Consider the following 14532-nt stretch of genomic DNA (forward strand, 5'->3'; position numbering starts at 1 on the left):
CTTAGTCAACTTTAATGCAATGGCCTTAATCAATGGCCTACGCTCAGGGCTGTTTTTGAGTTATTAGTTTTTACTGTGTTATGACCTTCTGCGGGCTATATGTTGTCCTTTAAAAGTTGTTCAATAAGCTTTATAAGTTTTCTAGGTTGGCTAGATGAACAATTAAATTGAAACTTAATGCAGTTGATGTGATTCACTTTCAACCTTCATTTATGACAAAGTATCTACCAAAAATTAAATGAATGTTTCCCTTTATTCCCATGTAGTTATTGTTTTAAAGCTTCTTTAAGTCCATTAATGTTTTGTCTTCAGTTTTTTTTTAACAATTCTGATGTAATAAAATTTTGAATGTATTTTTCTAAAGCAGCCTTAAAAAGGAGATAGATTGGAAATATAATAATTATAAGACACCACAAAATATTCAAAAACTTTGGAATGGATTTCCTTCAATCCATCCTTCAAATTGAGGGACACAGGTTGGGGTGGAACATACAGACATAAACCTGCCTTACCTGGCCCAGTTTCCTTTCTGGGTTCTGTTAAATTATGCAGGCTGGAAATTTGCCTCCACATAGAAAAAAATGTAGATTGCTGTGCAGGCGCAGCCATAGAAATGTGAATCACTGTTAAAGCAACAGAACAGCCTTGAAGATATTATAAGATTGGAATAGTGCTTCTTAGGAGCTGCAAGATGGCTCCGAAGAGGGAAGCGGGGGGCAGCACGGTGGCACAGTGGTTAGCACTGCTGCCTCACAGCACCAGGAACCTGGGTTAGATTCCTGACTTCGGTCACTGTCTGTGTGGAGTTTGCACATTCTTCCCGTGTCTGTGTGGGTTTCCTTTGGGTGCTCTGTTTCCTCCCACAGTCCAAAGATGTCCAGGTTAGGTGGACATGCTAAATCACCCTTAGTGTCCGGGGGATTGGTGGGGTGAATGCATGGGTTTGCGGGCATAGGGTCTGAGTGGGATTGTTGTCGGTGTAGACTTGATGGGCCAAATGGCCTCCTTCTGCACTGTAAGGATTCTATGATTCTAAGATTCTACGGTTCTGTGGAATCCTTAGGTGATAGAGGTCTGCTAATGGCCTGACTTGCTCTAAGATTCTGTTGATATAATTTCCAGCACTATCTAGATGTTTAACACTATATACATTGTGTTGGCATTCAGTTTACCATGGCATGGACATAAGACAAAAAAATTGGGATTGTTGTTGGGCCCCATCTCCCACTGCCACTTACGTATGATGGGGCACTGATGGAACAGCCAGTGACTTTCTGAGCTGGGGTACGGGGGAGCAGCGTCAGCAGAGAGAGACAGATTTAATCTTGCAGGTGTGGAATTACCTCCCTTGTGAAGCAGCTGAGGCTACCTTGTTGAATCTTCTTAAGGCAAAAATAGATTGATTTTTGAACAGTAAAGGAATTAAGGGTTATGGTGAGCATGTAGGAAAGTGGAACTGAGTCCATGAAAAGATCAGCCATGATCTTATTGAATGGTGGAGCAGGCTTGAGGGGCCAAATACCTATTTCTTCTCCTAGTTCTTATATCCTTATGTGATGACACTTCATCAGAACCTTCTTTTTTTTGCATTGCTGTTTCAGATTTCTAGAATCCACAGTATTTTGCTTCTGTATTAGTGGTCTACAGATCACACTTTGAGAAACACAGTAATAAATAATCATTCAGTTTTGAGAACCAGGCACCATATGGTAAATAATTGGTAAACAATGAGAACATTGAGTAGAGCACAAGGCTGCAAGTGGTATGTGAAAGTCTGAACAATTATCCCCGAGACAACATACCACAAATAATATGATCCCCTAATGGCTAATGCTTCATAAGCATTGTTTTAGAATATCATATGTGATACGTATTTATTAGAATAAGTGGTTTGTGGTTATTATAATAAAACCTTATGCACACTAGGCTGACATAACTACTTTCCTCCCCACATTGTTGTGAAATCAGAATGACTAATTTGATAAAATGTTCCAGTTATTTCACCATATAGTGCAATAATATTACATCGGATGTGAATCTGCATTCACGTTCTGCATGGCCATTTCCTCAAGTACCACTTTCATAGACCTATAACCCAACATTGTTCACTTATTATTTTAAGACTTATCTTTTTAATCTTTTTGTTAAATAATGTGCATCTTTCTGTCCTGACTCCTAAGTTCTGGATGCACTTCAATTGGTTGGTAAATTGAAGCAGAGGCATCTGTGACTGTTGATTGCCTTCGCTGACACAAGAAGACCTAAAATAACATGATTGGACCAATTTTTTTGGTCCTTATTTCATTCTTCATTTGCAGGATAATTGATTAATTATTGTCACATGTATTGGTATACAATGAAAAGTATTGTTTCTTGTGCACTGCACGGACAAAACATACCATTCATAGAGTACAAAGGGAGAAGAAAAGATAGGGTGCAGAATGTAGTGTTGCAGTTTCAGATAGAATGAAGAGAAAGATCAGCTCAGTATGTGGTAGAACAAAGAACAGTACCACACAGGAACAGTCCCTTCAGCCCTCTAAGCCTGTGCCGATCATGACGCATTTCTAAACTAAAACCATGTGCACTTATGGAGTCCATATCCTTCCATTTCCATCTTATTCACGTATATGTCTAGTCCCCTCTTAAATGGCACTATTGTACCTACTCCCTGCACCTCCCTAGGCAGGGCGTTCCAGACATTCACCATCCTCTGTGTAAAATACTTGCCTCGCACATCTCCTTTAAACTTTTTCCCAAGCACCTTAAATGTATGTCCCCTAGTACTTGACTTTTCTACCCAAGGAAAGAGCACCTGACTATCCACTCTGCCACTCATTATCTTGTAAACCTCTTTCAGGTCACCCCTCAACTGCCGTCGTTCCAGTGAGAACAAATTGAGTTTATCCAATCTCTCCTCATAGCTAAACTCCTCCGGACCTAGTAACATCCTGGTAAATCTCTTCTGTACCTTCTCCAAAGCATCCCCATCCTCCTGGTAGTGTGGAGGCTGGAATTGTACACAATATTCTAAATGAGGCCTAACTAATAATCTCTGCAGCGAGACGTGCCAGTTTTAATACTCAATGCCCCAACCAATGAAAGCAAGCATGACACATGTCTTCTTGACTACCTTATCCATCTGTGATCAGTGGACATGTATGTCCAGATCCCTCTGCCTGTCAATACTCCTAAGGGCTCTGCCATTTACTGTATAATTCCTACATGCATTGGACCTTCCAAAATGCATTACCTCATACTTGTCTGGATTAAACTCCATCTGCCATTTCTCTGCCCAAGTCTCCAACCACTCTATAACTCGCTGTATCCTGTGACAATCCTCTTCACTATCCACAACTCCACCAATTTTTGTGTCATCTGTGAACTTACTAATCAGACCAGCTACATTTTCCTCCAAATCATTTAAATATGCTATGAACAACAAAAGTCCCAGAACTGACCCCTGTAGACCACCGCTACTCACAGCTTTCCATTCAGAAAAGCACCTCTTTACTACTATCCTCTGTCTCCTTCGGCCAAGCCAGTTCTGTATCCATCTTGCCAGCTCTCCTCTGATCCCATGTGACTTCACCTTTCCCTTTTTGCTGATAGGACATTCAAAAGTCTGATGACAGCAGGGAAGAAGCTGTTCTTGAGTGGGTTGGTACTTGTTTTCAGATTTTTGTATCTTTCGCCGAACGGAAGAAGGTGGAAAAGGTTATGCCTGGAGTATGTGGGGTCCCTGATTACATTGGTTTCTTTCCTGCAGCATGGGAAGTGTAGATAGGGTCAATGGCTGGGAGGCTGGTTTGCATGATGGATTGGGCTGCATTCACAACTCATTGTATGTATATGGGCTTTGGTGGCTACATCCTAGGTCAGCATTTATTGCCTATCCTAATTGCTCTTGAAAACTTGGTGGTGAGCTGCTTCTTTGAACAGATGTGGTCCATGTGGCATAGCTGCACCCACAGTGCTATTAGAGAGAGTGTTCCAGGATTTTGAATGACATTGAAGGAACTGTAATTTTTTCAAATCAGGATGGCAAATGGCTTGGAGGGGAAGTTGTAGGTGGTGCTGTTCCTTTGTAACTGCTGTGGAACAGATTGGTAATGGTTTGTGACATATACTATATTGCAGAGTTGCCTTATTGTACCAGATTCCTTAAAATGTGAGATGGTGAGCGAGAGTACCACAAGGTAAAAATGTCAGGGAAAAGGAGAAATGAACTGACATGTCTGTGGCTATCAACAGTTCTGATGTGGAGATACTGGCGTTGAACTGGGGTAAACACAGCAAAAAGTCTGACAACACCAGGTTTAAGTCCATTCCTTGGACTGAAATGGCTGAGGTCTTGAATAACTTTTTTGTTTTGGTCTTCACGGAGGAGGACGTGAATAATTTGCTGGGTGTTAGTGATGGAAAGGTGGTAGGACTGGAGGGTCTCAATGACATTATTGTTACTAGAGAGGTGGTGCTCGACAGACTGGAGGGACTGATTGTGGACAAGTCCCCAGGACCGGATGGAATGCATCCGAGGGTTCTGAAAGAAATGGCGGAGGTGATAGTGGATGCCTTGGTGGTTATTTTCCAAACGTCGCTGGATTCCGGGGAAGTGCCGGAAGATTGGAAAACGGCTAATGTTAAGCCGTTGTTTAAGAAGGGTGGCAGGCAAAAGGCAGGGAATTATAGGCCAGTTAGTTTAACGTCTGTTGTAGGTAAAATGTTAGAATCCGTCATCAAGGAGGAAATAGCGAGGCATCTTGAGGGGAATTGCTTGATAGAGCAGGCACAGCACGGTTTCGTTAAGGGGAAGTCGTGTCTGACAAATTTATTGGCGTTCTATGAGGATGTGTCTAGGGCGATGGATAGAGGAGAGCCGGTGGATGTGGTCTGTCTTGATTTTCAGAAGGCATTTGACAAGGTACCTCACAAGAGGTTATTACAGAAGGTAAGGGGGCATGGAGTTGGTGGTAGGGTGTTAGCGTGGATAGAGGATTGGTTGTCAAATAGGAGGCAGAGAGTGGGGGTTAATGGGTGCTATTCGGATTGGCGGTTGGTGACTAGTGGAGTGTCCCAGGGGTCGGTGCTGGGGCCTCAGCTATTTACCATTTATATAGATGATCTGGAGGAGGGAACCGAGTGTATGGTGTCGAAATTTGCTGATGACACCAAGATTAGTGGAACGGCAAATTGCGCGGAGGGTGTGGAGAGTCTACAGAAGGATCTAGATAGGCTGGGCAAATGGGCCAGGAACTGGCAAATGGAATTTAATGTTGGCAAGTGCGAGGCGGTCCACTTTGGAAGGAATAATGGTAGGAAGGGCTATTACTTACATGGCAAAAACTGCAGCATGCGACGGTGCAGAGGGACCTCGGGGTCCTTGTTCATGAGTCGCAAAAACCCAGCCTGCAGGTGCAGCAGGTGGTCAGGAAGGTGAATGGGATGCTGGCCTTCATAGCGAGGGGGATTGAATATAAAAGTAGGGAGGTCTTGCTGCAGCTGTATAGGGCATTGGTGAGGCCGCAGCTGGAGTACTATGTGCAGTTTTGGTCGCCGTACTTATGCAAGGATATTTTGGCCTTGGAGGGAGTGCAGAGGAGGTTTACTAGGCTGATACCGGAGTTGAGGAGGTTGAGCTCTGAGGAGAGGCTGAATAAACTAGGCTTGTACTCGTTAGAGTTTAGAAGAATGAGGGGAGATCTCATTGAGACATATAAGATGATGAATGGGATGGATAGGATAGAGCTGGAGAGACTCTTCCCGCTCAGAAAGGACAGTAGGACTAGGGGGCACAGCCTCAAGATAAAGGGGGGGTCGGTTTAGAACGGAGTTGAGGAGGAACTTCTTCACTCAAAGGGTGGTGAATCTCTGGAATTCTCTGCCCGTTGAAGTGGTGGAGGCTGCCTCGCTAAATACTTTTAAGACGAGGGTTGATGGGTTTTTGATAAGCGAGGGGATTAAGGGTTATGGGGAGAGGGCGGGAATGTGGAACTGAGTCACGACAGATCAGCCATGATCTTATTGAATGGCAGGGCAGGCTCGAAGGGCTAGATGGCCTACTCCTGCTCCTATTTCTTATGTTCTTAAACCTGGTGTTGTCAGACTTCTTACTGCATCAACAGTTCACCAATACTATGGTTTTTCTTTGGAGAAGAGGAATCCAAGCCCATTCCTTGTACAAAGCTCTATAAAGAACAGGACTGCATCTGAATTGGTCCTGTGCCAAATCCAGATGATTCCAGAATGGATCATTGCTTATATTTAGTGCTCTGGTACAGGACTCAGTTTGTGATTATGTTCCCAAAGTGATAAAGAAGTGCATAACTTGCATGTTAACTTGGTAAATAATGCATCATGCCGCTCCATTTATGTGATAACAATTGGAGGTATGATGCTCTTGGGTGTGTACAGTACTTCTTAAACATTTGTCCTGCTGTGTTTGAGCATATAGAAAATGGATGGAAAGTGTTTTAAGTTTATGGGGTCAATTGACATGGTTGGGCAGTAAATACGGAACAAATTGGTAATGGTTTGTGACATATATCTTATCGTAGAGTAGACTTATCTACCCAGATTCCTTCAAATGTGCCAGCTTTTCTTTACTCAGACAGTAGTAAAGGCATGGAATGCCCTTCTGCCATAATAGTGAACTCGCCAACATTAAGGGCATTTAAATGGTCATTGGCTAAACATATGGATAATATTGAAATAGTGTAGGTTAGATGGGCTTTAGGTTGGTTTCACAGGTCGGTGCATCATTGAAGGCCAAAGGGCCTGTACTGTGCTGTGATGTTCTAAATTCTATGTTCTATGTAGCTTCAGTATCTGTGCTTAGTTCCTGCAAGTAATGTATGCAAAACTTGATGCACTCCCTAAGCATGTGTTTGAAGGTGGCGGGAGGGGAAGGGGAGAGTGTTGGGGGGCAGGTAATCAGGCAGAAAGATGCAGGATACAGATCCCACTGATTATCCACCTTTCTCTGTTCTAGTTTAGCGAGAGAAAAGCCTTCCTCCCTGGAGGCCAAATTAAACTCTTAAGTGACCATGTCAGGGCCTCATCCCACAGTTTGTGGTTAACCAGTGGGAGGCAGGGGCCACAGCAAGTGGGCCAACTGCCAGGAAATCTGAGGCATATGGTAGCTTGAGACCCAGCTGGTGGGTCCTTCTGTGTTGGATACTGTGCCCAATGAAAACATCCACCACAGGAATGGAGTGCTTCAGAATTAAAAACATTTCCTGGCCTCCAAATCGACCCTCCACCCTTGTCCCTTGTTGTGGTTTCCTGTTGCTTGTCTCCAGATGCTTTAACATCAATCCCTGTTGTAGGTTGTTTTGTAGTACCAGTAGTGCTCACTGCTCCTGGTGGCACTGCCAGTTTCTAACTGGCTGGCAGCATGCTAAGGCAGGCCATCTAAGGAACCCAGAATCACAATAGAAAATAGGTAAGTGTCTGATTGGGATTAAATTCCAATGGGCATCCTGGAAAAGGTCACTGTGATTATCACCAGTTTTCGAGTCAGTGGATGGTTCCTACATTGCTATTAACTTCAGTCCATTGAGTTTAACCTTCACCTTGTTGCCTGGAATGGTGAACAATTGTTCTTAAATGTCAAATAGGGCAACTGCTTTTGCAATCATGCATTAACTTTTTATTTAACAACCATCAATTATTTCCTGGGAGAACATTGCGTTGCTTCATCAAGTGCTGACAAAATCTGTTACTTTGTCCTAATCTCTGATTGGTATTTCCTCCCTAACCCCTAACCTTTTCAAAGGTGCACAACCATTCACCTCAAAACATGTAAACCCAGATTTTGTGAATCCTATGCTAGTTGAGCTGCTCGGATAATACCAAAGCTGTGAATGCTGTTGTGTACAATTAAACGAATAAGTTGACTGTAATTTGCCAAGGCTCCTTTGACAGCACTTCCCAAACCTGCGACCCAACCATCTCGAAGGACAAGGGCAGCACATGCATGGCAACACCATCACCTGCAAGTTCCTGAAGGCACACACTATCCTGACTTGACATTCCTCCACTGTCAAAATCCTGGATCTACTTCTATATCAGCACTGTGGGTGTACCTACAGCAATGATTCAAAAAGGCTCACATCCTGAATGATAAAACAAAATTGTTGGCAGCAAGCTGACTGTATTGCAGGAGAAAGGAGCCTGGATTTCAAAATTTGTTTATTTTTTTTATCTGGGCATTGAGAATTAGGTTGCATAATAACTTCAGTATATTGAGTAATATTGTTATGACATCTATTGCATAAGCCACGCATGATAGTTGCTAAACTAATATTTGGGCATTACACTCCAATATAATCTATAAGCATCCCTGGAACATTAAATTTAAAATCCTTCCTTTTCTCTTTAAAACTCATTGTGATGATAGATGCCTGAACGCATTATAATGTAAAGGTGCTTGGCCAAGCAAAGGTTAAGATGGGACTGGAGAATGGCATCATGTCGAGTGTGACGTATGCAGTCACAATGGTAAGAGATGCTCAGAATAATCTAGAAGCACTGGAAGCTAACCTACATGGTGAAGCACCATCATGCATGAACATACCTTGGAGTTGTAAATAGTTAAAGCCTCCCATTAAAGGTGTTTATGCTAAACCTAGAAGATTCAAGATCCCATCTGTGAGACACCATCACAGCCACAGAAATAGCCTATATCATGAAATCCATCATGCTTTCTCCTTCCCTTTCCTTTCCAATGTCCTCCAGCTGCATTGCCTTTCCAGCATCCTTAAATACTCTGACCTTGTATATATTCCTCGCTTCCTTCGCTCCAATACTGACGCCAATTTTCTGCCATTTTGATTCCATATTTCCTCTTGACTATTTCTCTGCCTTTAAAAACTCTTCTATTCAATACTTTTTGCCACCTCTTAAATTTCTCACCATGGTTGAGCATCCATTTGATTTTAAGTTTTATTTTGTAAATGCCTTGGGTCATTGATCTACATACACATAATTTACAATAATAGATCATAATTTCATTCAGTTTGTTCCATGATTCTTGTTTTCTGAATTATCAAAATCACAATTGTTTTATTGGTTTGAAACTAAAAGTTTGTTTCAAAAGATTTTGTTCATGCTTTGGTTCATTCTAATGGTTTGCTACATAAAATGCCGTACAAGACATTAAGAAATTATGTCTACATATCATATAAGAAAAGAAAGAAAATAAACTACTCAAAGCACCCCTCCACAGTTACAAATTCAATAACTTTCTTTAATACAAGTTGGATCTTTAGATATTTAATGTAAGTCACAATGTTCAATGCTTTGAGAATACTTTTTGAATTTTATTTAGCAGCATCCATAACAAGGAACTACTTGATGTCAGGAATAATAAGATGGAGCTGTTATCAGGAGACTCATTTCAAGGGCTATTGGATTTCTGGGATCCCAACCAAGCCCTATTATATATTCTTGGCTGAGAGTCCAGACACCCATTAGGCTACTAAAACACCTGGGCCTCAGTGGAAACACTGCTTGATTGCCAGTTCTAGCTCCTTGATCTAGGCTGTCAATTGTGCAATGTTTATTTAGCAAACAGGTTTCAAGTTCTGGCTTTTTCTGTTATTGATATTTGGATGAGTGACACTTTAATTGAAATATAGGAAAAGGAGTTTTAAAATATCAATGAAAGTTTTTTTATAGTACTATTGGAACTTTTTTCAGAGACCATGTATTATGCTGGCTTTCGCAGCAAACACAAAGACTTGCGGAGGCAGTATTCTGGTTAAAGATGTTTCTTTATTTCCCAAGCTTGGTCCATGCACATGGGAGAGAGATTTGGGGCAGTCCAAATCTACTCTTAAATTACATCACTCTCATCATTACAATTATACAATTTTCAAAAGTCATTTGCCCACCCCTTTGCTCACACCAGCTGGTTTTGAGCCAATTATTATTAGTGTGAGTTATTTATCTTGGCCAATAACATTTACTCTCTGATATCATGGGAATACATGAGACTTTAAGAGTTTCTCACAGTCTCCTGACACTCTTCTTGCCTGGTGTTGTGTATGTCCCATTCTTTAAGCTGTCTGGGACAACTAGGACTGTCTGGAACCCATACTGATAAAAAATACTTTTTCCCCCTTCGCTCAACAGTCACATTGTTCTGAAGAATGTGCTTCTTTTTACTTGACTACATCCCATCATGCCTTAGAGCAGTGTGTCATTAGCTAAGATATATGCTTTTAATACAAAATATAATATACTTTCAAAAATACACACTTAAATTCTCTAACTGTGGTTATATGTGTTTCCATGCAAACAGTACCTTTGTAAAATATATTCTTGGCACTTTGTGACTTCATTCTAAATTAATCTACCCTGATCTGTTAGTCTTTTAGTCCCAGGTTATTCCGAATTCCCTCTTACACCATCTCAACCAGTTCACATCTTTAGAAGGCCCTGCTGAAAATCAGAAATCCTGAGAATGAGAATAGAGTTGGGAATTTCAAAATTGTATCCCAGCCACTATTTTAAAAGTCCACAGAGTCTCCCTGACTCAGTAAAAATGCAGCCCTGAATAATGATTTAACACATTCACCACTTTGTTATTTTCATTTCTAATCTGACAGTTAACAGCTTTTACAGGACATAATGGGATTGTTCAAAAGGTGACAGGTGTTACAGTGGGTTGGAATTGAGGGAATTAAATGATACCTTGCTTCAGCTTCTGATTATAGCCACTTATAAGCCTTTTACAAAATTGAAATGATAGAGAAAACAAGCATCATGCGGGACTGTGAATCAGATGATTGTGTTACTTCTCAAGAGGTTGGCAATATGCATGTGGCAGTCATGGCACAGAGAGTAATTTGTGTGAGACTGGTCAAAGCATGCTGAACATTAAAAGGATGTTGGTGACTAGGATAACATGGAAAAGAAGATGATTGAATCTTGGCTGGGATCCATGAGGAATGCATCAGTGTTGAAATATAAGAACATAAGAACATAAGAAATAGGAGCAGGAGTAGGCCATCCAGCCCTTCGAGCCTGCCCTGCCATTCAATAAGATCATGGCTGATCTGTCGCTGCTCAGTTCCACCTTCCCGCCCTCTCCCCATAACCCTTAATCCCCTCTCCTATCAAAAACCCATCAACCCGCGTTGATTAAAGATACAGCTAAGAAAATAGGTTTTGACAAATAACCAAAATAAGGGAAAGTGCTGACAATGACAATGAACAAGAAGAATGGGACAAACAAAATTCAGAGGAGCACAACTTCAAATCTAGCACTGTTGTAAGAGAAATGATGTGGAATCCTGATGCATAGATGGAAACAAGATACAGATTAGCTGTGTTCTGACCAAATAGCAGAACATACTCTATAGGGAAATAGGAAATAGGAGCAAAAGTAGACTATTTGGCCCATCAAGCCTGCTGGGACATTTAAGTAGATCATGGCTGATCAACTACCTCTACGCCATTTTCCCCACTTTCCCTATATATCTTGATGGTATTAACACCTAAGACACTATCAATTTCTATCCTGAATATGCTCAATGATTAAACTTCCATCCACAGCCCTCTGGAGTACAGAATTCCAAAGGTTCATCATCCTCTGTGTGAAGAAATTCCTCCTCATCTCAATCTTATATGATTTGGCCCTTATTCTGAGATTATGTCCCCTAGTTCTAGACTCACCAGCCAGTCATTCTACCCACATCTACTCTCTCATGTCCTGTACGAATTTGTTAAGTTTCAATGATATCACTTCTCATTCTTTGAGACTCTAGAAAACACTATAGAATCCCTGCAGTTCAGAAAGAGAGTAAACACAGTAAGAAGCCTTACAACATCAGGTTTAAGTCCAACAGGTTTATTTGGTAAGCAAAAGCACTAGCTTTTGGAGCACTGCTCCGCGCTGTGAAAGCTAGTGGCTTTTGCTACCAAATAAACCTGTTGAACTTTAACCTAGTTTTGTGAGACTTCTTACTGTGTTTACCCCAGCCCAACACCAGCATCTCCATGTTCAGAAAGAGGCCATCTGGCCCATCAAGTCTGCATCGTATGTCCAAAAGAATATTCCACCCAGGCTGTCATTTTCACCCTATCCCTGTAAACCTGCACATTTACTATGGCTAACGCACTTAAACTGTATTTTTGGATGCTAAGGGGCAAATTAGCATGGCTAATCCACCTGCACACCGTTGCACTGTGAGAGAAAACTGGAGGTAACCCAAGCAGAATGTTCAAACTTGACTCAGACAGTCACCCAAGGCTCGAATCAAACTGGGTCTCTGGTGCTATGAGGTAGCAGTTAATACAAGCTAGGTTTCCTCAATCTCTTCTCATAAGACAATTCCACCATCTCAGCTGAACCTCTGCTGTACTCTCTCCATGGCAACTACATCCTTCCTTAGATAAGGAGATCAAAACTATTCACAATACTTCAGATGTGGTTTTGCTAAAACTCTTGGCAATTACAGTCAGTCATCTTTACTCCTGTATACAATCCCTTTGCAAAATTGGCCAACATACTATTTGTCTTCATCATTGCTTGCTGTGCATGCTCACTAGCTATTCGTAACTCATGAACAAGCACACCCATATCCCATTGAACTCAAATCCCTCAACATTTAACAAATGCTCTGGGCAGAGTTGTCCAGAAATTAGAAATGTCTGATTTCAAACAGGGAGAGTAGTGGGTGATATGCTGATACCAATATTAGGTTTTTCTGCCTTATGGTGTGGCACTTAGTTCAAAAAATGAGCAACTATGGATTTTATATCAGGTCACAGGTTGGGAGGCCCCTGATTTCACCCCCCCCATCCCCTGCCCCATCCATTGCTGTAACTTCAGAGCTTCAGTAATTTGTTAAGGCAAACACCTGTCAGTTTTTTTTCACAGCAATTTATCCTCTTTCCCTAGTTCAAGTAATGTTTTGTTAAACTGATAGTTCCACTAAGTGTGTGTGTGTGTGTGTGTGATAGAGGTATACAGCATAGAAACAGGCCCTTTAGTCCAACTTGTCCATATCATCCTCTTTTTTAACCACTAAGCCAGTCCCAATTGTCCGTGTTTGGCCCATATCCCTCTATACCCATCCAACCTATGTAACTAAGTGCTTTTAAAAGACAAAATTTTGTACCATAAATTGTGTTTTGTGTGTGTGTGTGTGTGTGTGTGTGTGTGTGTGTGTGTGTGTGTGTGTGTGTTGGGAGTGGGGGTGGGGAGGGGCTGTTAGCAATGTATTATGTAATATATATCTTGTCTGCTTTCCCATACTTGGCAAGTCAGTGCATTATGGGATCGCAGGATTTCTGTTTTCTTGATTCTTAATTCTCCAGAGAAGGACACTTACAATATTAATTACCTCCTGTTTCTACATGTGTGCTGAATAATTCTTGTAATCTTTGAAGGATAACAGTATTAAAAAAAGTTCTGAAGCAAGTGATGCTTCTGCATTGCCAACATCCATCAGACAACCATATTGTGAGCAATGTCTCCTGCTTCACAGGCCCCAGCCATGCACTAATGAGCTGTCATTTCTTTTGCAGGCACATCTGTGAAACAGCTGTGGGGGTCCACCAGCCTTTCAAAGAGCACAAAAGGGGAATCCACAGACTGCAACATTGTTGACCCATCACAGTGCTCACCCAGACCCTCCAGCAGCACAGAGACACATCTTGATGGGATCTAGTTGTAGAGTAGCCTTAGGGTCATAATCAGGTGAGCACTTTGCATTGTCTGATCCACAGCAGGTGGAGGCAGGGATATCCCAGGATGCTAGCAGTTGCTGGATTGCTGGAGGCCAGGAATCTGGTGAGTACCAGCTAGATGATGTGCCTCTGAATTCAGTCATGTCTCAGTTGTTGAAGCTGCAAAGGCAAGCTCAGGCACATCAGGCAGGAATGTCTGCTGCATTCCTCAAATTACAAGACACAACTGAGGAGTCTGAGGTAATAGTGCTGACGTAGCCAACACACCAAGGTCAACGGTGTTAGGTTGGCAGCCACTGTGGAGACATTGGTCTGGGATATTTGTCTTGCACTGCTGTGGGAGCTATACTCTATTGCTGAGGCACTTGCTGGCTTCCATCAATGTTAACGCCAGAGGAGTTGGGGCAGCTCAAACTCACTCCAGCTGTCCCTCCCTCTCAAGGGAAAACCAGGGGTCCTCAAATACCCAGAGAAGGGAGAATCAGCAGACATACACCCTGGGACAATCTACCCAGGTGACTCTGGGAGTATCCAGCCCATCTGAATTCCCTCTTCCTGTGACCCCCCCTTTGAGGTCCACCACCACAGGCTGAGGAGCATGGCACTACCACAGAGCTGGACCCTAAAAGCAGGCCAGGGCTCTCCAGTTCTTGTTCTTCCAGAGGACGCCCCCAAAGACACATTAGTCACGTCCACATCTCAATAGGAATTATCATTGCTGCCAGAATGTTCTGGGCTGGTGTCACAAGAGTCCTGTCATTCTCTCTGTGTGCTCTCAGCACTTTTGAGGTGTGTCAGGTCCTCTATCTCATCAGCACCTGTTTCCCGTAA

Source organism: Carcharhinus amblyrhynchos, chromosome 10 (assembly GCF_965287045.1).
Source record: "Carcharhinus amblyrhynchos chromosome 10, sCarAmb.v2.hapA, whole genome shotgun sequence".
Classification (NCBI taxonomy): Eukaryota; Metazoa; Chordata; class Chondrichthyes; order Carcharhiniformes; family Carcharhinidae; genus Carcharhinus; species Carcharhinus amblyrhynchos.